This window comes from Bos javanicus, chromosome 26 (assembly GCF_032452875.1).
Source record: "Bos javanicus breed banteng chromosome 26, ARS-OSU_banteng_1.0, whole genome shotgun sequence".
Lineage (NCBI taxonomy): Eukaryota > Metazoa > Chordata > Mammalia > Artiodactyla > Bovidae > Bos > Bos javanicus.
Window position 1 is genome coordinate 45,689,631 of NC_083893.1, and position 25,606 is coordinate 45,715,236.

General features: G+C 48.0%; 1 long non-coding RNA gene across 1 annotated transcript; it reads left to right on the forward strand.

Moving 5' to 3' along the window:
• Nucleotides 1-3,984: 3,984 nt before the first annotated feature.
• LOC133239547 (uncharacterized) lies at nucleotides 3,985-14,074 on the forward strand. The gene is made up of 3 exons (XR_009733875.1): nucleotides 3,985-4,062; nucleotides 12,231-12,317; nucleotides 12,636-14,074. It is a non-coding gene; the product is annotated as an uncharacterized LOC133239547 (long non-coding RNA).
• Nucleotides 14,075-25,606: the final 11,532 nt, after the last annotated feature.

Here is a 25,606-nt window from a genome sequence, read left to right on the forward strand (position 1 = left end):
TAAGATTCTCCAGGTGGTTTGCGCACACATTAAGTTTGAAAAGCACCGTAGTGCATACTATTTAAGGCCCTTTCGGCCCCCAAGATTCAGCTAATTCTGCGTCCACATGGTCCTAGCATGAATGTGTGTTGGGGGTGGAGTGGGGATGAAGGAGCTCATGTTTGGGGATGGAAAAGAGGGTGTGGTTCACTTTTAACCCTTGACTGAATTTCTCTTTCCCACACCCTCTGGCCCCCAAAATATACTGAGTAAAGTAAGGTTTTGCATCTACCCTCCTGGACAACCAGCTAGTATAAATGCAAAGCGCATAAATCAGCCCTGAGCCAGCCATGCCCACCATGACAGCATAATGCCTGTTGCCCATCCTTGAGGGCCACCCTGGCCCTGTGTCTGAGAGCAGAGTGGCACCGTCCTGACCCCACGTTCTCGCCGCAGCATGGTCTGGGCCAATAGATGCATGTGGGCTGACCGAGGGCTGCTGGGCAAGGATGCATGGAGACACAGCCCCTGCTTGTGCTACAACACACCCCCATCTCCACACCCCTCAACCCCCAGGGCCGGTGCTGTTCACAGGGCTCTCACCCCAGCTCTCTGAACCCACAGCTCCTCTCTGGAAATGCCTGGGTTCTGAGCCTCAGCCCCCCTCAAAACTGTCTGCTGGGTCCCAGCCTAGAGCAGGAACTGGAAAACGTTTCCTGCAAAGGGCCAGATGGTTAACACCTCAGACTCTGTGAGTCACACAGACTCGGTTGTGCAGCCTCTCTACTCAGCTGATGCTGTCTGCAATCAGCCAGAGACAATACCTAAGCTGCAGGCCATGTTCCAACAAAATTTTATTTATGGACGCTGACATGAATTTCATGTAATTTTTAATGTATTGCAAAATATGATTCCTTTTTTGCACTTACTTTAACCATTTAAAAATGCAAATTTTCTTATCTCAAGAACCATACAAAAAACAGGAAATAGGCAGTGACTGGATCTGGACCACAGTCTGACGTCATCTAAAAATCAAGTGCAAGGTTAGGGTCAAGCCCTGGCTACGTATCTGACTAGCTATGTGGCCACAGCGACCCGAGGGCTACTGTCCCAGAGACAGGAGATGACACACACTGTGGCCTTCGGTGAGTGAGCAGTAAATGGTGGCTGTTGCTAACGTTGTCATGCTCCAGAAAAAGTCAGTGGAGACAGGAAAGACCAAAATGCTTCAGTCAGGACCAGACCTCGTTTGATAAACACCTAAGGGAATGAGAAGTCCTTAGAGGAAAGGGACGGTCTCTCTATGGAGCCCCAGTCTGAAGGGGCTCTGTGGACACTGAGGTGTCCACACGGAGTCACCAGGAGGATGCAATGAAGCATTTGACATTTGACACGGGCAAAGACAGCACAGAAACAGGCAGGGGTGAGAGAGGGGAGCTCAGGCGGCCAGAACAAGCCCCCGTCAACCTGACCCACAGGAGAGGGAGCCAAGGGGTCCCTAAAAAGGCTGGACGTGGGGGTCTGGCTCTTCTGTTTGTGAGCCCCAGGACAAGCCGGAAATTCAGCCTGTTTGAGCCCTTGCCTTCATCCTCTATCATATATTTGTTCATCGGTTTGGCAAATATTTACTGAATACCTACTGTGTGCCAGGCACTGAGCTAAGTGCTGCAGACATATGTGTAATATAGTTTAAAAACCCAGATGATGGATCAGTAGCTAGATAAATGATAGATGGATAGATACATGACGGGTGGATGGGTTGATAAACAGATACATACTAACAGCTACCATCAGCAACTGTCTCAGCTCAGGAGAATGACCTGATCAGCCTCTGGGGTTGTGCACAGTGAGACCAAAGGCCTCAGGTCAGCCTGCAGAAGGACTCCCCAGCCGCCTGCTGTCAGGTGTCAGGAGTGACAGGGCTCTGGCCAGATGGACGACAGGTTGATTGACACAGGAAGGGGTGCAGTTTTTGCCGGACTGTCCGGTTTTCCGAAGAAACTCGAAACTGTGGCAGTGCACCCAAGGGCAAATATTGCCCTCTAGCTCAAAAACTCCCAGACGCTATGGTTCAAACAAAGCACACCTGTGAGCTGAATGCCTCTGGCCCACAGGCCACCATCTGTGACCTCTGACTTAGCAAAAGAGTCAGCAAAACAAAGAAATTGCTAGCTCACACTGAAGGAAGGGAGCAGAATGCAGAGCAGACTGTGGGCGACTCGGGGGAGGGAGGCTAATGGGGTGTGTCCGGGGCATTGTGCCCAGTGGGCTCTGATGAACAAAAATGTCTCATCTCAACACTGCCTTGTGACGCCAACTCCCTCATCCTGGCCAGACTTAGGGCGATCTGCCTGGAGCAAGTGGTACAGGGAGAGATGCTTGTACTTAGGGGCAGGGGGCACTGAGGACCACCTCTGGAGCAGGATGCCAGTGGCAGGGTGGTGACCAGCAAGGGCAGGACCCCCAAAGCCACTTGACTGACCATGAGAAGAAACAGCTTACACATGAAAGAGGGGGATGGGGCCCATCTGAAAGGCCAGGGTCCCCCAGCCGATGACTTTTTAGACAGAGGAGGACAAAGCCTGACCTTCAGGGGGTCTGCTGCAGACACGCACACCCTCACAGCCCTGGGGAAGGGAGAATGATTCTCATTTACCCACAAAGCAAGCTAGGAGCAGACATACTTTGATACTGTGTCCAAAATCTCACAGAAAGAACACCCCAGAATCTACCCAGTTCTGTCTGATGTTACTGTCACAGCCCAACTCAGTCTGAAGGAGAAGACACTGTGCCTGGTTCCTCAAAGGGTACCTAAGAGTGGAGAAAGTCCATGGGCTGCACAGGACAGAGCGGGTCCCACGCATGCTCCATCCTTCTCATTGGACTGTTTGCCCAGGAGATGCTGAGGACGCAGGGGAGGATGGAGCTGGAGCCTGACTATGAGGCTGAAGCCCAGCGTCCCACCTTCATCTGCTGTGTTTCTGTCTTCTAGCCTCTCAGTTTCCTAATCTGTGAAATGGGAATGATGATAACAGTTTCTGACCTTGAGAGCTTCATCATGGAAGACTGTGTGATTAACAAACAATATGAAAGGCCTCCACCTAAGACGCTCTGGCATCTGTTGGGTTGGGTTTTCCTGTTGTCGTTGTTGCCATGGGGATCTGTGTGGTTTCCCACACACCTCAGTCATCTGGGAAGGAAGCCTTGACTCCCAACCACAGTCGTTAACCACCTCCTGGAGCCGGACTCTGTGTCTACGGCGTGATCTCACACCATCAGTCCCTCCCTCAGGGACTCATCTTCACATCCACCTGTGTCACTAGGGCTGTGGTGACCCCAACGTAGGTCAGGGTCTCGGGGTCAAGAGAGCTGGAGTCCATCGAGGGTTCAGGCACCCAGCACTGGGTCTCTTGGGGCTTCTGCCTTTGCAAACTGTCTTCATTCAGCTCTCCTCCAGGTGGGCCTCCACCCTCTCCATCAGGTCCTCCTGGCCAATGTGCCAATGCATCACTGCCTATTAGAGCCCAGGCAGGACTCTTGTCTTTATCACAACAACCTCAGGGGCACACCCACTATATGGCAGGGGGCGAGGGGCCCTTGGCGTCTGAATCCAGTCACTATGGGTGGAATTTCGCATGGAGGCCTAAGGGTCACTGGACTTGTTCTCTGCTCAGAGTCTGCTAGGTAGGGCTGGGCCCATGACCACTTTTTTGCCAGATTCATTCTGTTACTGAGCCTAGGCCCCTCTGCTCGGTGCTTGCCAAGGCAATGTCATCAGGAGACACCTTGTTGAAACAAGGAATAATGACTCTCATCGGAAAGCAAGCAGACCAAGAATATGGCCGACCAGCTCCTCCGAAAAATCATCTTCCCTCAGTTGGTGGGGCTCCTTTTATACACAGGAGGGGATGGGGCGGGGCCTACTGTGGCATCAGCCAATGGCTGAGGGGACCACTAACGGTCGCTGGCTGACAGTTGCTCACTAACAGTCCCTTGCTTGGGGGAGGGGCCCACCGCAGCGCCAAGCAATAGCTGAGCGGGACTTCAGAGCTCCCACCTGCCTATTACACCCTGAGGAGAAAGGTGAGACCCCGGGCAGCACAGGGTCTGAAGAAGCACTGGCCACTCTAGCATCCCTATTCTCCAGCTCTCTGTGGAGCGAGGCACGCAGGCGGCAGAGACCGGATGGCGAGGAGGCAGTTGACCCACCCATTCGCTTCAGTTCAGTTCAGTTCAGTTGCTCAGTCCTGTCAGACTCTGCGACCCCATGGACTGCAGCACGCCAGGCCTCCCTGTCCACACATCACCAACTCCTGGAGTTTACTCAAACTCATGTCTGTAGAGTCAGTGATGTCATCCAATCCTCTCATCCTCTGTCGTCCCCTTCTCCGGCCTTCAATCTTTCCCAGCATCAGGGTCTTTTCAAATAAGTCAGTTCTTCACATCAGGTGACCAAAGTTTTGAAGTTTCAGCTTCAGCATCAGTCCTTGTGACCGGTCCATTACTGGGATCCATGTCTGAGGCAGTGGGTGATCCCACCTCTGGCTTCACCTGCCGGTTTATGACCGCTGCGATGGCCAGGTTGCTGGTGTCCCGGAGCGGAGCTCCCTGCCGCCCACTTGTGCAATGGGTGGGCTGTGGGCACCGGCCGGTCTGGTGGGCTAGGCATGGCTGCAGGCAGGAAAGGACTGGCACCAGGGAGGAAGGAGGGAAAGGTTCATCATGCTTTGGGTTCAGGCCGGGGAGGCCGCTATTACCATTCTGGCTTTGAGCAGGAGTCCCGTCTACACACAGAGACTCTTAGCATGACAATGTCACCTGTGCTAATGGTAAGCACACCTATTTTTTAAATTAATTTATTTTTTACTGAAGGATAATTGTTTTATAGAATTTTGCAGTTTTCTGTCAAACCTCAACATGAATCAGCTGTAGGTATATATGTATCCCTTCTCTTTTGAATCTCCCTCCCGTCTCCCTCCCCACCCCACCCCTCTAGGTTGATACAGAGCCCCTGTTTGAGTTTCCTGAGCCCAACAGCAAATTCCTATTGGCTATCTATTTTACATACGGTAATGTAAGTTTCTGGGTTACTCTTTCCATACATCTCACCCTCTCCTCTCCTCCCCTCTCCCCATGTCCATCTCTATGTAAGCACACCTATTTTTTTAATCTTCTGACTTCATGTTCACCCAAGTAGGTCCATGGGTCTGTACTGCACGGTATGCTACAATCCCATCCACACCATGCCAGGTCCTAGACATCAAAGTGGTGGCTATGCTAGGCCCAGTGACCCTACTGTTGGAAATGTCTCCTAAGTTCCAACCAGTGGGTACAGGAGACACTGAAAGAGCATGGTTTCCTGGGCCTCATTCTCAGCCTGTTCACAGCCTGTCACACCAAGGCCAGCCAAGCTACATGCATGCACAGGCCGCGGCCACAGACATGAAAATAATAGGCAATCGCCTTCATGGCTCTAAAAGCATCATTCTCAGCATCAATATGTGTAGTACACGTGCCACAGTTAGGAAATCACTGCCTACACCAGAGTGTGCACATGCATCAAGTTACTTTCCACTTCCACTAATTTTGTAATTTAATAAAACACAACGTTGCTTGGCATGATCCATCCATCAAATACCAAAGGAAGAGACATTACTGCTTGATGTTAAATACAATTTTGAAATGTGCCACCTGGATGCCGCCATCCCCCGAGCCCTTTAAACCATATTCTCTTGGAAACATCATGACATGTGAGCTGAACATGGTGTCTTTTTTTCCCCATTGTAAATGAGCATTTTATGTCCCCCCAAAAATCAAAAGGATGTTTTTACTGTTATGATTTTATTATGCTTCTTTATGGTGCCGTTTGCTTTCGTGAAGTTAAAGGAAGCACTGAAATGGAAACCAGCAACAAATAGGGCATACTGAAATCAAGCTCCAGAGTTAAAAGTTTCCATTCATTTAACTGGGGAGAAAAGCGTGTGTTTGTTTGGGTACATAATTATTGGGAAAGGAGAGGTTCATTCGTCTAAGTTAATATCCCTTAACCAAGTTAGGAATTAGCATACATCTCTTTAATTACACCTGCTGTGACAGCCTCATGCATCAGCCACTCAGGCAGGATGGGAGGGGGTGTTCTGACCACCTGCCCCCCACACACTACCTGTTGCCGGAGGGCACCAGGGCCCCCCAGGAAGCTCCAGCCACCCCTTCCCCATCACCGGCTTGAAAGCCCACACGGCCCTGAGTGCCCAGCCTCCAGCAGTGTGCCCTCAGAGCTGTATGACGCTTGGGGCATGGATGTGCACAGTACTTACTCAACGACCGAATGACTGAATGAGCAAATGACAACAAGTGCTCCTAAGCCCTCCCACATCACGAGGCATGCGGGCTAGCGTTTGATCCCCAAGTGAAGTGAAGTGAAGTGAAGTCACTCAGTCATGTCTGACTCTTTGCAACCCCATGGACTGTAGCCTACCAGGCTCCTCAGTCCACGGAATTTTCCAGGCCAGAGTACTGGAGTGGGTTGCCATTTCCTTCTCCAGGGGATCTTCCCACCCCAGGGATTGAACCCGGGTCTCCCGCATTGCAGGCAGACACTTTACCATCTGAGCCAGCGGTGCTTTTTTTGATCCCCAAAGTCAAGTGTCATGGAGCCACAAGGGTTTCCAGTGTTAATCAGCTGCAAGGAAACCCTTGTGGCTCCAGTGACTGCTCCCCCTGGAGGTTGAGAAGGGAAGGACCCCTCCTGTTGTGGGGTTTGTGTTAATTTCTAAACCCATCATCTGGAGGTTCTGCTCATTCATTTGCTTATTATCACTGAAAACAAATGATCTGGAGCTTAAATGCCTGACAATCGAGAAACAGTTGAGGAAATAATAGAATTGCAGTGCACTCACTTGCAATTTAAAACGATGTTTATCCAGGACTTATAATAATGTTAGAAATCCTTATGATCTAATATTAACAGGAAACTAATCTGTGCCATATAAAGTTATAGGAAGACTATTATGGTGCATCCATTTTTTTTTAAATCAAAGAATTCTAATATAAAACCAGAAGAAAACAGCAAGACTGTTAACTGTCTCTGGGTGATGAGTTTGTGACGCTCGATTCTCCTTTCTGCTGCTTGGTGCTTGCTAGGTTTTCTATAGCCACTGTTACTGTATAAAGAAATCGTAACGCTTTTTTTCTGAGAGGAGGTGATCTATAGTCACCTCTCTGCCCTCAGCCGGCTGTGATTGCTATTTTGGGTTTTCCTGAAGAGGGGGTTCTCATGACACCTCATGTTCTGGAGGCTTTTCCATACCCGGAGGGCTGTGAGGTGTGGGCTGAGAGAAGTGCGGGCCCCCACCCCCTGCAGCTGCCCCTTTCTAGTGATCGAGGGCTGAGTTAGTCTGCAGATAACAGGATCAGTGGAGGACTGGGGTCAGAAGCCCTGCCCTGCTTTTCCCATTAATTATTTATGCCTTTACACTGCGCTGCCTCTCCTGGTACATTTCCAAGGCATTGTATAATACAATCAATAACTAATTTATTTACCATCAGACTTTCCTGATGGTCCAGTGGTTAGGACTCTGCGCTCCCACTTCAGGGGTCACTGGTTCAGTCCCTGGTAGGGAAAGTGATATTGGGCTTCCCTGGGAGCTCAGCTGGTAAAGAATGCAGGAGACCCCGGTTCGATTCCTGGGTCAGGAAGATCCGCTGAAGAAGGGATAGGCTACTCACTCCAGTATTCTCGGGCTTCCCTGATGGCTCAGCTGGTAAAGAATCTGCCTGCAATGTGGGAGACCATGGTTCAATCCCTGGGTTGGTAAGATCCCCTGGAGAAGGGAAGCTACCCACTCCAGTATTCTGGCCTGGAGAATTCCATGGACTGTATAGTCCATGGGGTCACAAAGAGTTGTACATGACTGAGCGACTTCTGGGGCTTCCCTAGTAGCTCAGCTGGTAAAGAATCCGTGTGTAATGCAGGAGACCCTGATTCAAATCCCGGGTCAGAAAGTTCCCCTGGAGAAGGGATAGGCTACCCAGCCCAGTATTCTTGGGCTTCCCTGGTGGCTCAGATGGTAAAGAATCTGCCTACAATGCAGGAGACCAGGGTTCGATCCCTGGGTTAGAAAGATCCCCTGGAGGAGGGCATGGCAACCCACTCCAGTATTCTTGCCTAGAGAATCCCCATGGACAGAGGAGCCTGGTGAGCTATGGTCCATGGGGTCGCAAAGAACCAGACACAACTGAGCGATTAAGCACAGTACAAGAAATAGTTACGTGTTATTTTTCATCTCGTTAAAATGCAGCTTGAACTAAACCCATGACTGACACTGGTATTCAGCTCTGGTTGGGGCCCCTGGGATGAAATGGTCAGGGCGAGGGGATGAGAAGGGTTTATGGATACTCCTGGTACAGAAGAGAGAGGAAGGGAGTCAGGCAGGAACTCCTAAATGCTGCCCCAAAGCAAAGCTACTGGGGTCAGAGAGGAGAGGCTGTTCTGAGTTCCAGCAAGGAAATTTCACAGGGTACACGGTGAGAATATTCACTCTAGGGGTTCTGGTAACCAGTGTGTGTAGAGAGGATTTTCCAAGGGTCCTTGGAAGTACTATGATAGCCAGAGAGACCCAATCATTGTGGCCATTACTGCTAATGTTCCCCCACGTGGACATACCTCCGGATTGTATGCTCAGGGTAAACCAGCCTATATTCATATATTAATACTTTCTATAATGTTTCATTTCTAAAGAAAAACTTTGAAGGTTTTATTTAACAATGTCTAAAACATTGCTATCATGGGGACCAAAATCCCTTTTTAAATTGCTTATTGAAACATTCGTCATTTGAGTTCACAAAGATAGGATAAAAAATTTTTATCACAGTACCATTTAGTTATAGAAGCACTTGCAATTCATCTCCCCCAGAACTCTCAGGGCACATTTCTTTTGATTTGTCAGTATTTCTGAAATCCAGCGATGAAACTTGCTAGAAAGGGGGCAGGCACAAAGGACGCATCCTTTTTTAGTGGATGGACACGGGTGGGGAGCTGAGGGTGGGGGGGACTGGGAGTGCAGGTTTGACATATGTACACCACTGTATATGCACAGAATAGACAGTTAGTAGGAACCTGCTGTATGGCACAGGGAGCTCAGCTCGGGGCTTTGTGATGACCTAGACAAGTGGGGTGGGGAGGGGAGGGAGGTCCAAGAGAAAGGGGACAGATGTATCCGTATCGCTGATTCACTTCATTATATGGCCTTCCCAGGTGGTGCTAGTGGTAAAGAACATGCCTGCCAACGGAGGAGAAATAAGAGACATGGGTTTGGTCCCTGGGTTGCATAAGAGACACGGGTTCAGCCTCTGGGTCAGGAAGATCCCCTGGAGGAGGGCATGGCAGCTCACTGCAGTATTCTTGCCTGGAGGATCCCATGGACAGAGGAGCCTGGGGGGCTGCTCTCCGTGGGGTCACAAAGTGTCGGACACAAATGAATCGACTTAGCACGCACGGACAATGCACCACTCTAAAGCAATTATACGCCAATAAACAAATTTTTAAAAAAATAAAGGAGAAGAAAAAAAAATTGGCCAAGTGAATGATGCTCACAGCCTGGGTTCCCTTTGAGGTCTCCTCAACCCTCAGCCATCCTGCACACAAAACACCAGTAGCACCTCCTCTCTTGCCCCAGATGGTGCCATGAATGCTGCATCCTCTGAAAGTCAGGTTCTCTCTCTTCTCCAGTTGTCTGCCTCTCCACAGGCTTCCAGGCAGATCCACCGCATCATCACCCCTCTTCTGGTGCCACCCCTCTATGGGGTTCAGGGAGGAGGCATCCCCGTGCCAGTTTCGGGGAAAAGGAGAGGAAGGGCAAAACACATGTTCAGGAAACAGACTTTGTGATCATCAGGTCAGGGCATAAAAGGTAGAAGGGAGAGATTGTGAGATCCCTCAAGAAAGATAGAAACGGAACCCTTTGGCACACCTTTGAATGCAATGCCAAGGCTCTTATTCAGTCTGCACATACAAGGGAGCCACTCCTGGGTTAGAAACAAAGGAGTGATGTGATCAAAGATTTGGTCTTGGAAGGTCCTGCAGGAAACGATTAGGGCTAGAAGAAACCACCCACCCTCCAGCCCAGGAGGCCTAACTGCCCCATTTGCCACCCCTCCTCATTCTTTCCATTTTCTGTTACTGAAGGCATCATTCTACCCTCCACCGTGGCTTCTCTGTCCTCATGAGTCTCATCTTTCTGCTGGCCTGGCAGCATCTTGCAGGCAGTTTTATGCCTTAGGTACCTCCCTGACCAGCACATGGGGCAGCCATTGGTACCACACTTGCCACCTACCTCACTGCCTGATTTCAAACCTGTGTTATTTTGAAAGAGAGTCAGGGCAAGTTCGGTGGTGGTAAAGAAACTAGATGGAAGTGTGGATAAATAAAAGAACGAATGAGCACTGGGGGAATGCCAGCTTTCATGGTCCAAAGGCCCCTGCTTCTGCTGCCGCCCACAGGGCCCAGAGCTGCTGTGCCCTTGGAAACCTCTGGGCATCAAAGACTGAATGAGGAGAGACTCCTTGCCATCCACTGTCACTCAGTGCCACATGGGCCCACCTCACACATCCGGGTTCCAGCTGTCCCCACCGTTCCCTGAAGCCCTCTTCATCCTCCTTATCACATTTCTAAAGGATAGAGACTATGCTAGCTTTTGTGAAGATCTTTAGAACAGAAGGGTTGGGATTTCCCTGGCGGTCCAGTGGCTGAGACCCTGTGCTCCCAATGCAGGGTCTCTGGGTGTGATCCTGGTTAAGGAACTGGATCCCACATGTCACAACTAAGAATTCGGGTGCCGCGACTAAAGATCCCTCATGCCACAATAAAGATGGAAGATCCTGAGTCCCACAACTAAAACAAATAAACAAATATTAAAAAAATAAAAGCAGAACAGAAAGGTTACTCCCTGGTCATGTCAAACCTCCCTTGACCACCCATCTTCAGCCTCTCCTTTAGAAAAACAGAAACCCTCCTTCTTTAGGTGATTAAACTGGAATCTGCCAAGATAGCTGGTTCTCTTCCAGCTAAACCTCTATACCATGATCTACCCCAGATCCAGCACCCAGGAATTCTGTTCTGCCCCCTATAGTTGTACTGGACCCCGGGCAAGAGAGCAAGTTTAAAGGTTCCACTTCCATACAAATATTATTGAAGAAATTAGACTGTGAAGAAATACAGTGTGTATCAGAAAGGTAGGTAAATACAGGGCCTTCAAATCATGTCTATTTTTTTAAATAGCCTGTACCCCCAGGATCTTTATAATATCGGAAAAAAAAAAACTGTTTGGAAAGCTGTAATAACTTTAACTACAGCATAAAGGAAGGTAATATGTAGCCTGATTGGCTTGCCATTATGTTATTTGTGCTGTACAGATACAAAATTTTGGAATCAGATGTTTTATGGGAAATCATTACAATTCTGAATATGTGACTGAACTTTTCCTAAATATATCAAAAATGGAACAGCTTGTGAGCATACATAATTGAAAACAAAGTTTATGAGGCAGTAGATGTCTACCAATATCAACAGAAATTTAACAGAACTGCATAACGTTTTGTGTTTTGTCTATTGCACTCAGATGCTCCCCTGCATGGGTCCGCTCACTGTTCCTGCAGCGGATGGTGCTGAGCCCACTCACAGATGGACGCGGTGATTTGATGAGAGGGTCTGTGGGGTTTGAGACTAATGGGGCCACCACGTACGGCTGGGCAGGTTGTGCATTGAACAGCTACAGGACACCCCTTTGCCGTAGAGGACGATGTGAAAGGCATCCACTGGAGTTCACAGCACACAACCCGCACAGCATAAGGCATTCTTTTTGAGCCATCACCTTGAGGGAGAAGCGGAATCCACCTGTAATCCCCTAAAGAACACGACCACAAAGGAAAACCCAAAGCCTCACGTACTGTTGATGCGAATTCAGATTGGGACAGCCATTACGGGAAACAGTATGAAGGCCCCTCAAAAAATTAAAAATAGCATGTCTCATTTATATATGGAATCTTTAAAAAAAAGTTTATTATAGATGCAGAGAACAGAATGGTAGTTGCCAGAAAGTGGAAAGTCGCTCAGTCGTGTCCGATTCTTTGTGACCCCATGGACTATACAGTCCGTGGAATTCTCCAGGCAAGAATACTGGAGTGGATAGCCTTTCCCTTCTCCAGGGGATCTTCCCAACCCAGGGATTGAACCCAGGTCTCCTGCACTGCAGGCAGATTCTTTACCAGCTGCGGGTTCTTCCCTGAGCCATACGGAAAGCCCAAGAGGTTAGGGGTGAAATGGGTAAAGGAATAAACAGGTACGTACTTCCAGGTGTTAAAAGAAAAAAAACTTCCCTAGAAATCGTAATTACCCACAATTCATTTATTCATTTACTCATTCATGTACTCACTCGTTATTCATTCAGTTTTTAAAGTGAGCCGCTCAGCTGGTAAAGAATCCGCCTGCAATGCGGGAAACCTGGGTTTGATCCCTGGTTTGGGAAGACTCCCTGGAGAAGGGAACTCCAGTATTCCGGCCTGGAGAAGTCCATGGACTGTATAGTCCATGGGGTTACAAAGAGCTGGACATGAGTGAGGGACTTTCACTCCCTTGAAAGTTGTGAATTCCCCCTTAGAACCATCTCGGGGGTGCCTGCGGATGCCTGCATCATGGAGAGAACTGAACTCCTGGGCCTGCTCTCACCTGGGACCCATGATGTCACCAGCAAGCTGGACGCTCTTCCTCCCGTACTCCTGCTCCTGGGTGCGTCCTTCTTAGACCCTAGGGTTTGTGGGTCGGAACTCGTGCATCATTCTGACTAGCACCTGGGATGGTTGCTTTGGCCATTTGAGGATCTGCATCTGAGAAACGGTTCAGCCATGTCCTCCTCTGTCCTGTATGATGGGCTCCTAATGCTACCCAGCAGAAAGTTAAATGGCTTCTCTGGTGGCACGGTGGACAGGAATCTGCCACCAGTGCAAGGGACATGGGTTCGATCCCTGGTCCGAAAAGAGTCCACATGCCGTGGAGCAACTAAGCCCATGCACCACAGCTACTGAAGCCTGCACATTCTAGGGCCCGAGAGCCACAATGAATGAGCCCCTGCCTGGGCTGCAGCTACTGAGCCTGTGTTCCGCAACAAGGGAAGCCACACTATGATGAGAAGCTCATGCGCCACAAGGAGAGAGCGGCCCTCACTGTCCACAACTAGAGAAAAGCCTATGTGCAGCGAAGAAGACCCAGCGCAGCTAAAAATTAATTAATTAAGCGGTAGGTACATGGTAAATAAATAAATAAAGCAGAACAAAAAGAGCTGCCCGGGTCATTGACCTAGAACTACTCCATGAAACATGCTCTCATTTTAGGTCCAGCAAAAACAATTCCATGCCAACAAATGATTTAGATCTGACAAAAAATACCTCATAAATAAAACAGACACGAGAAAGCACCTGCTGTGACTTTTGAAAATGTCCAGTTGGTCACCGATAGATTACAGGGCCACCAACCTTTGCCATACTTAGAGCATCCTCAAGGATCCCTGCTCTGGAGCTGGGTTCATTTCTTGCTGGAAATCCCTTTGCTGATACTTTCCTGCCTAATGAGTATTTAACACCATCCCACACATCAACACACACTGAGTAATTACAAGAACTGAAAGTCTCTTTTAGAGAAGAGAAAGTCAGATAATTCAGGACATGGAAAACAAGACCTGAAAGGGAAAAAAATTGATGGAATTAAGACTGTTTAACCCAGAGGAAAAAAAGACTGCTTGATGGGTCACTAATTTCCAGCAAGTTGATTGAAAGTTATTTCACATAGGATACTGGCCATCTGGTTTCCCCTTCCTGAGCACAGAGGGGAAATGATTTTCAATTGCATCAGGAAGAGTTTAGGTTGGAAAATAAGGAAGACTTTCCAGATGCTTAGAGTTATTAAATACTGAGTGTTGAGAGGGCCACAGCATCACCTTTTTGGAAATGGTTCAGAGGATGACAAATTCTGTCCATCCAGGCCTTTTTAGGAGCAGCCTGAGTGGAGGACATAATGAGATGAGTAAAATGATCTCTTTGAAAAGCCTTCCTGCCTTATTTGTTGTACTAAAAGCGCCTCTTAGAGAAGGATGGGGTTCCTAGGTGGCGCTAGTGACAAAGAATCCGCCTGCCAATGGAGGAGACACAAGAGACAGGGGTTCATCCCTGGGTGGGGAAGAGCTCCTAGAGGAGGAAATGACAATGGACTCCAGTTTTCTTGCCTGGGAAATCCCACAGACAGAAGAGCCTGGTGAGCTACAGTCCATGGGGCCACAAAGAATCGGACACGACTGAGTGACTGAGTGCAGAGACGCGCATGCAATTTCTAGGCTTCCAAAATACTTTCACTATCTCGTTTATGTAGACCCTTCCTAGAGGCAGAAAAGGGGAGTCACCTGGTTCTTGCCTCGCCTCTGTTGTGGGCGAGTCATGAGATCTGCAAGGTGCTGGTATCTCTAGCCCGTTTCCCATCTGGAGCTGCCCCTGTGGAGGTAAATATGTTGATGAGCAGCTTGCTATGTGCATCATCTGTTGCTTCCATCCTGCTGGCTTCCCAGCCCTTGTGTCTGGATGTGGAATCTACTTCTCTAGTTGTGGGGAAGGGCTCCCAGCCAAGGCGGCAGTCTTCTGTCCACTGTGAATGGTCCCGGGCTGGGTGTGTAACCCAAGGTGGGTCCATCAGAATTTTGCCCGGAGTGCTTTACCCACAGGTACCAGGGAAAGGCCTTGATTTCCTTGCTGGAAGCAAGTAGGCTAAATGGAAGTTCCTGACTGCCTAATGCCAAGTCTCCACTATCTGGAGAAAGCTGTGGGTTTTTTTTGTTTTTTTTTTTTTAAAAAAAAAAAACCCTGGGAGAGGCTAAAAGGACAGAGAGAAAACTCTCCAGGCCTTCAAGTCAGCTCAGAAATCAATCCTTACCCTGATATTTTCCCTTGGGTTTTATGAATCAACAGAGTACTTTTTCCCCTTAAGCTCATCTGAGTTCCGTTTCTATTATTTCCAACCCCAGTCCTAGTGATTATGGGGTGGAATGAAGTCCCAAGGATATGGGATTGCAAGAGCCACGAGACAGGGCACAAACTCTTCTGCATTAGTAAAAGCTAATAGTAAGATTTATTCACACCTCAGGGAAGATAAGAGAGAAAGGGGACAGAGTAAGGCAGGAGAGTGGAGCCAGGACACCGGCTTATTCTGCAGAGGCTCCGAATGTGCCTTACGAGCAGCAGTATAGGGGCTTCCCTAGTGGCCCAGTGACCAAGACCCCACGCTCCCAATGCAGAGGGCCTGGGTTCCATCCGTGGCCAGGGAACTGGCCCACATGCTGCAGCTAAGACCCCGTGCAGTCAAATAAATAAAAAACAAGAAAGAAATAAACAAAAATTTCAAATCACTTTAAAAAAAAAAGAACAGCAGTACAGAAGATGGGGTTTTCGAATTCTTGCTGCATCATGGGCAAAGGGACTGCTCCCTGTGACTGTAAATATCAGGAAAAGTTCTTCTACGTGGAAACAGGCTATATTCAAGGCAGGTGGAACAAGGTGATGAACCCTGGGTTCACAGGTGGACTCACCAGCATGCAGACACAAGGAATCGTCACAAGAGGCAGAGCACAGATGGAGAATCTTCCAAGGGGGAATCAAGAATCCTGGTCTGACCCCTCGTGGGAAGCTCAGCCATTTGCAGAAACTGACGGATAGACTTTCTGATTTCCACGCAGCCCAGAATGGGTAGTTGAGCCACGGTTACTTAGATGGTGTGGGGCCTGGCAATCACAGAAGATGCCTGGGGTAACAAAGAACAAGACTTGTTATCAGAGATGACAGTAAAATGTGGACCAGATAACTTCTTCAGGTGTTATAGTTCATTCTTCACTAAGGAAGTGTGTGTGGGTGGGGATGGGTATGTACACAAGTCACTAAATTGTTTTCCTTTGATGAAATCACATTACACAGTGATCCTGGACCTGCCAGGTGCCACATAAGCACCTCCTCACAACATGTAAGCCAGGCCCTTTCCCATTTTTCGTGGGGCATTTTATAACCAAAGGACGTGCAACCAGAGAGGAAGTTTTCTCCATGTTTCCCATGGAGCTGAGCAGGATCCAACGTGAAACAGAAACTGTGGACAGGACACCATCAGTAAGCAAAAGCGATTACCGCACCTAAATTGCAGAATGGAAAAAGGCAGCTTTTAGAGTGAAATTGATATGGGCAAAAATTGCCAAGAACACTATTTTAAGGAATAATCTACCTTAAAAAAAAAAAAAACTAAGCTTATTCTGAAATGACTTTACCATTACATTTTAACAAAGAAGATTTAATGGGAGAGAAGCTAAACTTCCATTAAGTCACTTCGAACACCCCCGATTCATATTTACTAATAATGATGATTTCCAAAAGCTCATTCCTGCGACTCAGCGCAGGCGGCCCAGCAGGCAGATCCCGTGCGTGGAGTAATCTCCATGAATAATTGCCTGTCAGCGTGGCATACTAAAGAGAAACAGCAAGATTACAAGACAGTGTCTTGGTCTGATGTTTAACTTGAAGATACAAAGCAGAACACTAGGCTTAAGGAAAATGCTTTCAGACTTTCAAGTTTACATGAAATTTGGGAATTTTAACCCCTAGGGAAGGGATTGGAAGGATCAACAGATGCTCTGAAAATGTGCACCAGATTTTTTTGTATATCTGTATTAACATGCCTTTTTCAGGAAAGAGGATTCAGAGGGAATACTGCCCCAAAACATTTAAGAATCACTGAATACATGTACTTTGACCAGTGTCATCCAATAGAACTTCTAGAATGATGGAACTACTTTGTATCTGCACCACCCAAAATGGTAGCCATTAGCCACCATGGCTATGGAGCACATGAAATGTGGCTAGTGCAACTAATAAGTTGTATTTTTAACTTTATTTAATTTTTACTAATTTAAATTTTGTGAAAGCAAAATTATAGGGATTAAAAAACATATCAGTGGTTACCAGGGGCTAGAGCTGGGCAGAAGGTTGACCACAAAGCAGCAGCCTGATGGAATAATTTGGATTGATGGAACACTTCTGCATTTGACTGGAGTGGCAGATACTTGGTTCTATGCATTTGTCAAAGCTCATGGAAACCTCCATCAAAAACAGTGATTTACTGGGACTTCCCTGACAGTCCAGTGGTTAGGACTCCATGTTTCTACTGCAGGAATCATAGGTTCAATTCCTGGTCAAGGAACTAAGATCCCACAAGTCTCGAAGTGCAGTCAAAAAAAAAAAAAAAAGTGATTTATTGTACACAGACTGCAAATAAACTTTTAAAAGATGTAATTGTAATGTAATTTAAAAGATGTGGTTAGTGGCTACCATATTATTTCTGTAGCCTTAGACCATCACTTTAAGAGATCTACCTGCGTTTGCCTCAACATTGATGTGACTGGATTTTCCTGACCAACAGATTCATTAAGCTTAGAAATGTTTCTACAAACCATTGTGATAATTAAGTACATTGCAGCCTCACTGGCAAGGACAGCATGCTAAGGACAGAATGCTGATGCCCTGTCCCGTTCCCTCCAGCTCTGCTGAGCAGTCCAACCCTCCTTGGCTACCACAAATTTTGAGGAGCAACCTTGCCACAAGTTTAATGCCCTTGTCCCAAGCTCCAATCCAGTCTTGAGACAGACCTCCTGCCCCAGCACCATCCAGAGATTCCTCCAGGCAGCAGAAAAGGCATGCTGAGCTGCAACTGGTAACCGCTTGCCTTGGTAAGCTCCACTGCCAACAGGCATCTTACTCAGAAGTAATCTCAAACACGTGCTCATGGAAACTCTTTTCAACACAATCCAATTTTTTCCCTTATGACCATTTGTCAGTATCCTAGGGCTGCCCGGACAAAATACAGCCAACTGGTATCTTAGAACAATAGAAATGACTGTCTCCCAGAGACCAGAAGTCTGAAATCCAGGTCCGTCTCAGCTGCTGGAGGGAGAACCTAGTCTATGTCCCCCTTCTGGCTTCGGTGGCTTCAGCGCACCCTCTCTTTTCTTGGCCTATGGCAGCAACACTCCCATCTCTGCCTCCATCTTCCATCTCCACAGAGCGTCTTCCTGTCTGTGTCTCTCTGAGTCTCTGTGTGCAAATGTCCCTCTTCTGTATGGACACTGGAATTTGGATCAGGCACTGGAGAAGGAAATGGCAACCCACTCCAGTACTTTTGCCTGGAAAATCCCATGGACGGAGAAGCATGGTAGGCTACAGTCTATGGGGTTGCAAAGAGTTGGACATGACTGAACAACTTCTCTCTTTACCCTCACTCACTACGACCTCACCTTAATGTAATCACATCGGCAAAGATCCAAGTTCCCCAAGAAGGTCATATTCACAAGGTACCAGGACTTGAGTGCATCTTTCCAGGGGACATAATTCAACCCATAAAAGACCCCAATCATTGTTGGACAGAATTCCTTTCCTGGCATAGAGCATTCCAGACCAGGTATGGCTTCACCTTGGATTTATCTTGAACTTCATTTGTGTGTGTGTGTCTTTCTGTGTGTGTTCACAGGTGTGCATGCATATGTGTGTGTGTGTGTGTGTGTGTTTTCCATCTCAGGGTTTTTACCATGTCCTGTCCGTGGCAAAGGCAGCAGCATCCCTGCAGTGCCCACTTTTACTGAGCCCTTAACATTCAGGAAAACTTGCTTTCATTAATCGAAGAGCAGGTCCTGAGGCAGAGATACGACCTCTCCCAGGTCGGTTGGCCCTGAGCTAGTTAGCAGAAGTCTGGGTACAGAGGTACAGAGGATGCTGAAAGACAAGAGAAACTGGATTTGATACTAAAGTTTCTTACCACGGGTGGCAGAAGGAGTTACTTCACTCTTTTTTTGAATGCCCCACACAGCATGCTGAATCTTAGTTCCCTGACCAGGACCCACACCACCTGCAGCGGAGGCGTGGAGTCGTAACTACTGGACCACCAGGCAAGCCCCAGTTACTTCACTTTCTGAGCCTTAATTTTCTCACTAGTCCCATGAGACTAATGCCTACGTCTTGGGTTGCTTTTATCAGTAAATAATAGATCTACTGAGTGCTTAGTAGCTAATCAATAAATGTTGTTTTCCAAGTCCTTCCTTTTTTGACAATTTTACTCTCATTAGATATCATTTCTATTTAATATAAGAATGAAGAAAAATGTGAAAAGTAAATGGAAATGTTTGTAATTCCCTCACCCAGGGATAATAGTTATTTAAATTTTTATGTTGTTTCCTGACTATCTTTTTCAATGCATATATTTACATACACTATTTCTGCAAAATTGGTTTCATTCTGTACCTATTTGTTTTGGAACCAGTCTCACTTAACAAGACAGTAAGTACATTTTCATATTTAATTAAATGGTCCTCTAAAGCATGGTTTATAATGGCTGCAGAGTAATCCATTATGGACATAACATATTTCTTCAATAAATAACATTTTGTCAGCCCTTTTGGCTGTTTCCAATATTTTACTCTTTTAAACAATGTTGTTAGAGATGTTCTTATGTGTAAAATATTGTGCCTGTCTCCAATTATTCCTTTTAGAATTCTGGGGAATTCCTGGAAGTTCAGTGGTTACGACTCAACACTTTTATTGTGGTGAACTGGGTTCAATCCCTGGTCAGGGAACTAAAATTCCATGATATGGCAAAAAAAAAAAAAAAGAAAGGCAAGAAAAGTTATCAGGAATAGGATGACTTAAATCCACTCCCTAAAGGACCATTTCATAACATCTTCTTGCTTCCTTCTTTCCTTCCTCCTCCTCATCTCAGCTGATAACCTTCCCTCGTGATGTCAATGAGAAGACAGAAGCCATCAGATGAGAACTTTCTTACCTCCCCTTGACCAAGTCCATCCATCTGCATTCACCTGGACCGTCACACTGTCTGGCCTCCCTGCCATATAAGTGAAGTTCAGCCCCTCCACTTAGGTTCTGGATCCCAGCCTCTCTTGCTGACTCACTGACGCTGCTCCTAAAACCTCTCTGCTTCCTCTCCTGAATCTTCAGAGACCTTCACCAGATCTAGAACATCCCATCCCCAACACCATGCAGACACCTAGAGATTTATCTCCTGGGATTTTCTTCTATGACTGCTATCGCCAAAGACCACAAACTTAGTGGCTTCAAACACAAGTATATTGTCTTACAGTTCTGGAAGTCAGAAGTCCAAAATAGGTTTTTACTGGACTAAAGTCAAGTGTCAACAGGGTTGTGTTCCTTCTGGAGCTCCAGGAGAGAATCCATTTCCTTCCCTTGTCCAGCCTTTTATAAAGACCACTATGGTTACCCTTCCATCAAGACAACCCAGGACAATATTCCCATCTTGAAACCCTTAATCAAGGGCTTCCCTGGCAGTCCAGTGGTTAAGAATCCACCTTGCAAGGCAGGGGATGCAGGTTCCATCCCTGGTCTGGGAACTAAGATCTCCAGGGCAATGAAGCCCACTCACGGCAACTAAGAGTTCAGGCACTGGGTGAAAGAGCCCACGTGGCACCGGAAGACCTCAAGCGCCACAACCAAGGCCCAGCGCCGCTCCCGCGTGGTGTGCCCACGGCCCAGCGCCACTCCCACGTGGTGTGCCCAAGGCCCAGCGCTGCTCCCGCGTGGTGTGCCCACGGCCGAGCTCCAGGCCCCTCCACCCCTACGCGTCCAGCAGAAAGCGTGGGTTCCTCTTGATTCTGTGCTTTCCTTTGAAACCAGCACTCCAGGCATCAGCAAGTCCTGAAGGTGTCACCTTTACCATGCATCCCAAGATGACCTGTGCAACACCCCTCAAACGGTCCCCTCTCTCCTGGGTCACTGCCCAGTCCTCCAAAAATCTCCCTGCTGCTTGTCCTGGCCTATAGTCTGTTTCCCACGCAGAAGCCAGCACGATCTTTAACATGTACATAAAATGCTGTCATTCTTGTACTCAGACCCTCCAATCAGAGCACATACAAGATAGAGATGGTGACCACGGGGCATGCGTCTCAGACACATTCAATTAAGGACTTTGCTGATGACAAATGACCAGGTAGAAGATTCAGGGAAACTTAGTCCTGTTGACAACATTGTGGGAAGTAAGCTACAAAGCAGGAAACAAAAGAGTGAGATGGAGACTTAGAAGGGATATGCGTTAGAATCAGGAGTGCCTGATAAGCGGTGCACTTATTGGCCAAGTTAACAGAAAGGTGACAGACCGGGAGATGTTTGCGAATCTACAACTGACCAGGGGTTTAAAAACAAAAAAATTCCAAGAGTTCCAATGACTGAGCCAGGCAGAAGCTCAGAAGCCTGGCTATGCATTAGAAGCAGCTCAAAAGAATGTGGACAACATCGTTGCCTGGGCCTCTGGATGGTGTCAGTCAGAACCTCTGGGCATGAGGTCCCAGCATCAGCACATTTTAAAAGCTCTCCACACAAGTCTGCTTTGAGGACTGAGAACTGCTGGTGAAGGGTATGAACATAAGAGTGTGGAGATAAAGAGAGTTAGTCAAAGAGAAGGCGGAAAATGAGAAGATGAAGCAGCTGAGAGGTCAAGGTGTCCAATGGTCATTTATGCAGATGCTGAAGTCTCCACCAGCTGCAGAGGAGAGAAATTCCACTGTGGTTAGAGATGCTTTCTTGAACTGACTTCCTGGGCACTTGGGGGCCAGGAATGTGGGCTTCCTAGGGCCACTCGGGTCTCTGAGGATCTCCCTCAAGTCCTTGCAAGAGCACAGCTGAGGCCCAGGAGTGGGTGATCTCAGTAGGAACACTCTGAGCTCAGGGAACCATTTTCACATCCACAGCAGTCAGAGTAATGCCCCCCTGGAGTGGACTGATTGGTGTCCCCCCAAATCCGTGTCCCCCCAGAAAGTCAGAGCATCTTACTTGGAAATAGGGTCTTTGGAGATGGAATTACACTGGGATGAGACCACACTGGATTGGAGCGGTCTCTAAATCCAAAGGCCGGTGTCCTTAAAAGAAGAAAGGGCGCACAGGTACACAGGAGAGAAAGGGGCCACGTGAAGGCAGAGGGACACACGGAGGGCCTAGAGCTCCTCCTGATAGAAGGGCATATGTGCACCCCTTTTTTTAAGATTATTTATTTATTCATTTTTGGGCTTCGCTGCTGTGCAGGCTCTTCTCTAACTGTGGTGAGCGGGGGCTACTCTAATTGCGGGGCGTGGGCTTTTCATCGCCGTGGCTTCTCTTGTTGCACGGGCTCCAGGGCGTGCAGGCTTCAGCAGCTGCCGCACGCAGGTTTGGTTGCTCCATGGCTTGTGGGATCTTCCCGGACCAGGGCTCAAACCCACGTTCTCTTAAAACCACTAGACCACCACCAGGGAAGCCCATGTGTACCCTTTAGTCCCTTAGAGCTTTTCATGATTTCAGTTTTTATATTTAATTTTATAATCCAACAGCCTTTAACCAATTTCTTGTAGATACTTTGGGAATCTGACGGAAGCTATTGACACCCCTACCTCCGAAGAACATAAACATATACATGCAAAACTTTGCCACAATTAAGAACATTTCCAATCCTGTTGTCATTTCTCTTGGTTTACAGCCTAAAGCAGAGGGCTTGTTTCAAAAAGGCTCTCTTGTCCCACTAGAATGGTCCCACAAACAAAAGTTTCAAATATCAAACAGAAGATTTTTATTCCCTCAGGCCAAGGTGTTCATCTCTAGAAAAAGAAGGTTAAAAAACAAACAAAAAGAACACCTCATTTAAAAATGAACTGAGGCAACCCTGAAAGGAGGGACTCAGATGCACGCAGAGCAAAGTTCACAGAAGCATGAGTGCCAAAAGGTGTGGACATCTGAAATGTCCATGGATGGATTGATGGATAAACAAATATGGTCTATCTGTACAATGTTATTCAGCCTTAAAGGAAATGAAATTCTGACAAGTGCTAAGTCGCTTCAGTCGTGTCCGACTCTGTGTGACCCCATAGACGACAGCCCACCAGGCTCCCCCGTCCCTGGGATTCTCCAGGCAAGAACACTGGAGTGGGTTGCCATTTCCTTCTCCAATGCATGAAAGTGAAAAGTCAAAGTGAAGTCGCTCAGTCATGTCCGACTCTTAGCGACCCCATGGACTGCAGCCCACCAGGCTCCTCCGTCCATGGGATTTTCCAGGCAAGAGTACTGGAGTGGGGTGCCGAACCCTAAAAACAGTATGCTGAGTAAAATAAGCCAGACACAGAAGAACAAATATTACATGATCATCCTTATATGAGATACCTAACAGAGGCAATGGAGAAGGCGATGGCACCCCACTCAAGTACTCTTGCCTGGAAAATCCCATGGACGGAGGGGCCTGGTGGGCTGCAGTCCATGGGGTCACTAGGAGTTGGACATGACTGAGTGACTTCACTTTCACTTTTCACTTTCATGCATTGGAGAAGGAAATGGCAACCCACTCCAGTGTTCTTGCCTGGAGAACCCATGGACGGGGGAGCCTGGTGGGCTGCTGTCTATGGGGTCGCACAGAGTTGGACACAACTGAAGCAACTTAGCAGCAGCAGCAGCAGCAGCAACAGAGACAAACTTATAGAGACAGGAAGTAGAATTGAGAACTGAGTGGGACTTCCCTGGTGGCCCAGTGGCTAAGGCCCAGGTCCCCATGCTTGCAAAGCAGGGGGCCTGCGTTTGATCCCTGGTCAGGAACTAGATTCTACATGCCACAGTTAAAGATCCTGCTTGAAGCAACGAATCTGTTGATGCCACTGGGCTGCTCCTTTGTTGATTTGTTCTTTCATCTGAGATATGTTTACTAAGGACCTACCAGGTGTCAGAGGCTTCCCAGGTGGCTCAGTGTTAAAGACTGCACCTGCCAAAGCAGGAGACCCAAGAGACATGGGTTCGATCCCTGGGTTGGGAAGATCCCCTGGAGAAGGAAATGGCAACCCACTCCGATATTCTTGCTTGGGAAATCCCACGGACAGAGGAACCTGGCAGGCTACAGTCCACAGAGTCTCAAAGAGCTGGACACAGCCGAGCGACTGAACAGCAGCAACCAGGTATCAGAAGTTGTGCAAAACATGCTGGACAGACACACACACACAAGACCGCTTTCTTCTCACCCCTGAGCTGCAGCTGGATGCCAACGTGTGCCGCCCGGGCCCCTTCAGAACTGAGTCACTCTTTCTCTCAAGCGCTGGGAGTGTTGGCAGAGGATGTCGCTCAGCTGGGTCTCCATCCCAGCATCACAAAGACCATCTGAAGTCTAAGATCGTGCCTCCCACCTGGGGATAGCCCACATCCAACAACCAGCCCATGGTAAAGGCCTGGCCAAGGAGGCGATCCCCGAGAAGTCACTCCATCTCCAGAGACCCCAGGGAACATGCTGAGGCTTGTGTTAAACTGTAACACGAGAGACACAGGCATAGAGAACAAACATATGGACACCAAGGAGGGAAAGGGGCGCTGGGATGAACTGAGAAATTGGGACCGACGTGTCTACGCTACCATCTGTAGAACAGGTAACTGATGAGAACTTACTGTGCAGCACTGGGAGGGCGGGGGAGGTGCAACCTGCTCACAGACATATAATAAGGTAACCTCAAAAGTGCATTGCCCTACACAGTAGCTGCTTCCCAGGTGGCTCAGTGGTAGAGAAGCCGCCTGCCAAAGCAGGAGATGCAGGTTCGATCCCTGGGTCTGAGAGATCCCCTGGGGAAGGAAAAGGCAACCCACCAGTATTCCTGCCTGGAGAATCCCACGGACAGAGGAGCCCGGCGGGCTCAGTCTACGGGGTCGCACAGAGTCGGACACGATTGAGCAACTGGGCATATGCAGTAGGTGCAAACAAATACTGTTTGATTCTGCTTTGGCACAGTACCAACAACAATCCAGTTCATAGGATCAGGAAGTACATTGGTAGATGCTAGGGGCTGGGGATGGGGTGGGGAGGGCGAACGGAGAGTTAGTGTTTATCAGGGCCAGAGTCTCAGTTTAGGAAGGTGGAAAATCCCAGAGATGGCTGACGGTGAAGCTGCACAGCAATGAGATGCACTTAGTCCTACTGAACTGTACTATTTAAACTGCACTATTTAAATATGGTTAAATAGTATGTTTTATAGTATGTGTGTTTTTTAATTAAAAAAATTTTTTAAAAAGCCCTGTATCACAGTTCAACTCCTCTTTTTCACCCAACCCTGCTTTCCCCACCCCTGGCTCCCCCGTAGGGTTGATCTCAAAGATTCTTCCCAGTATCTTCTCGCACATAAATCTCCTTCACAGTGTCTTGGTAATTGACCTCAGACAAAGGGACAGCCATACAAGTTCAAAAGCAATGATAAGACAACTCTGAGTGATTCCCACCAGGAGGAGGGGAAAGTTATCTTCCTGAGCGGTCTTGGTTTTGGGGGGCCAGACAGATTTTATCTGAAACATAAAGCACAAGAAGGACTTCCAGTGGTCACAGGTAGGCGGGCATTGCCCCAGAAGGGGCCGACCTGATAGATGAGAAGGCAGGGGAGGGCCTGGTGCGTCCCCAAGCTGGGAGGAGCCTGCTGATGAGAGTCATCTTGTGTGGGGACATTCTCCTGTAAGTCAAGGAAGATGTTAGGACCTCAGGAAAATCAGGAAC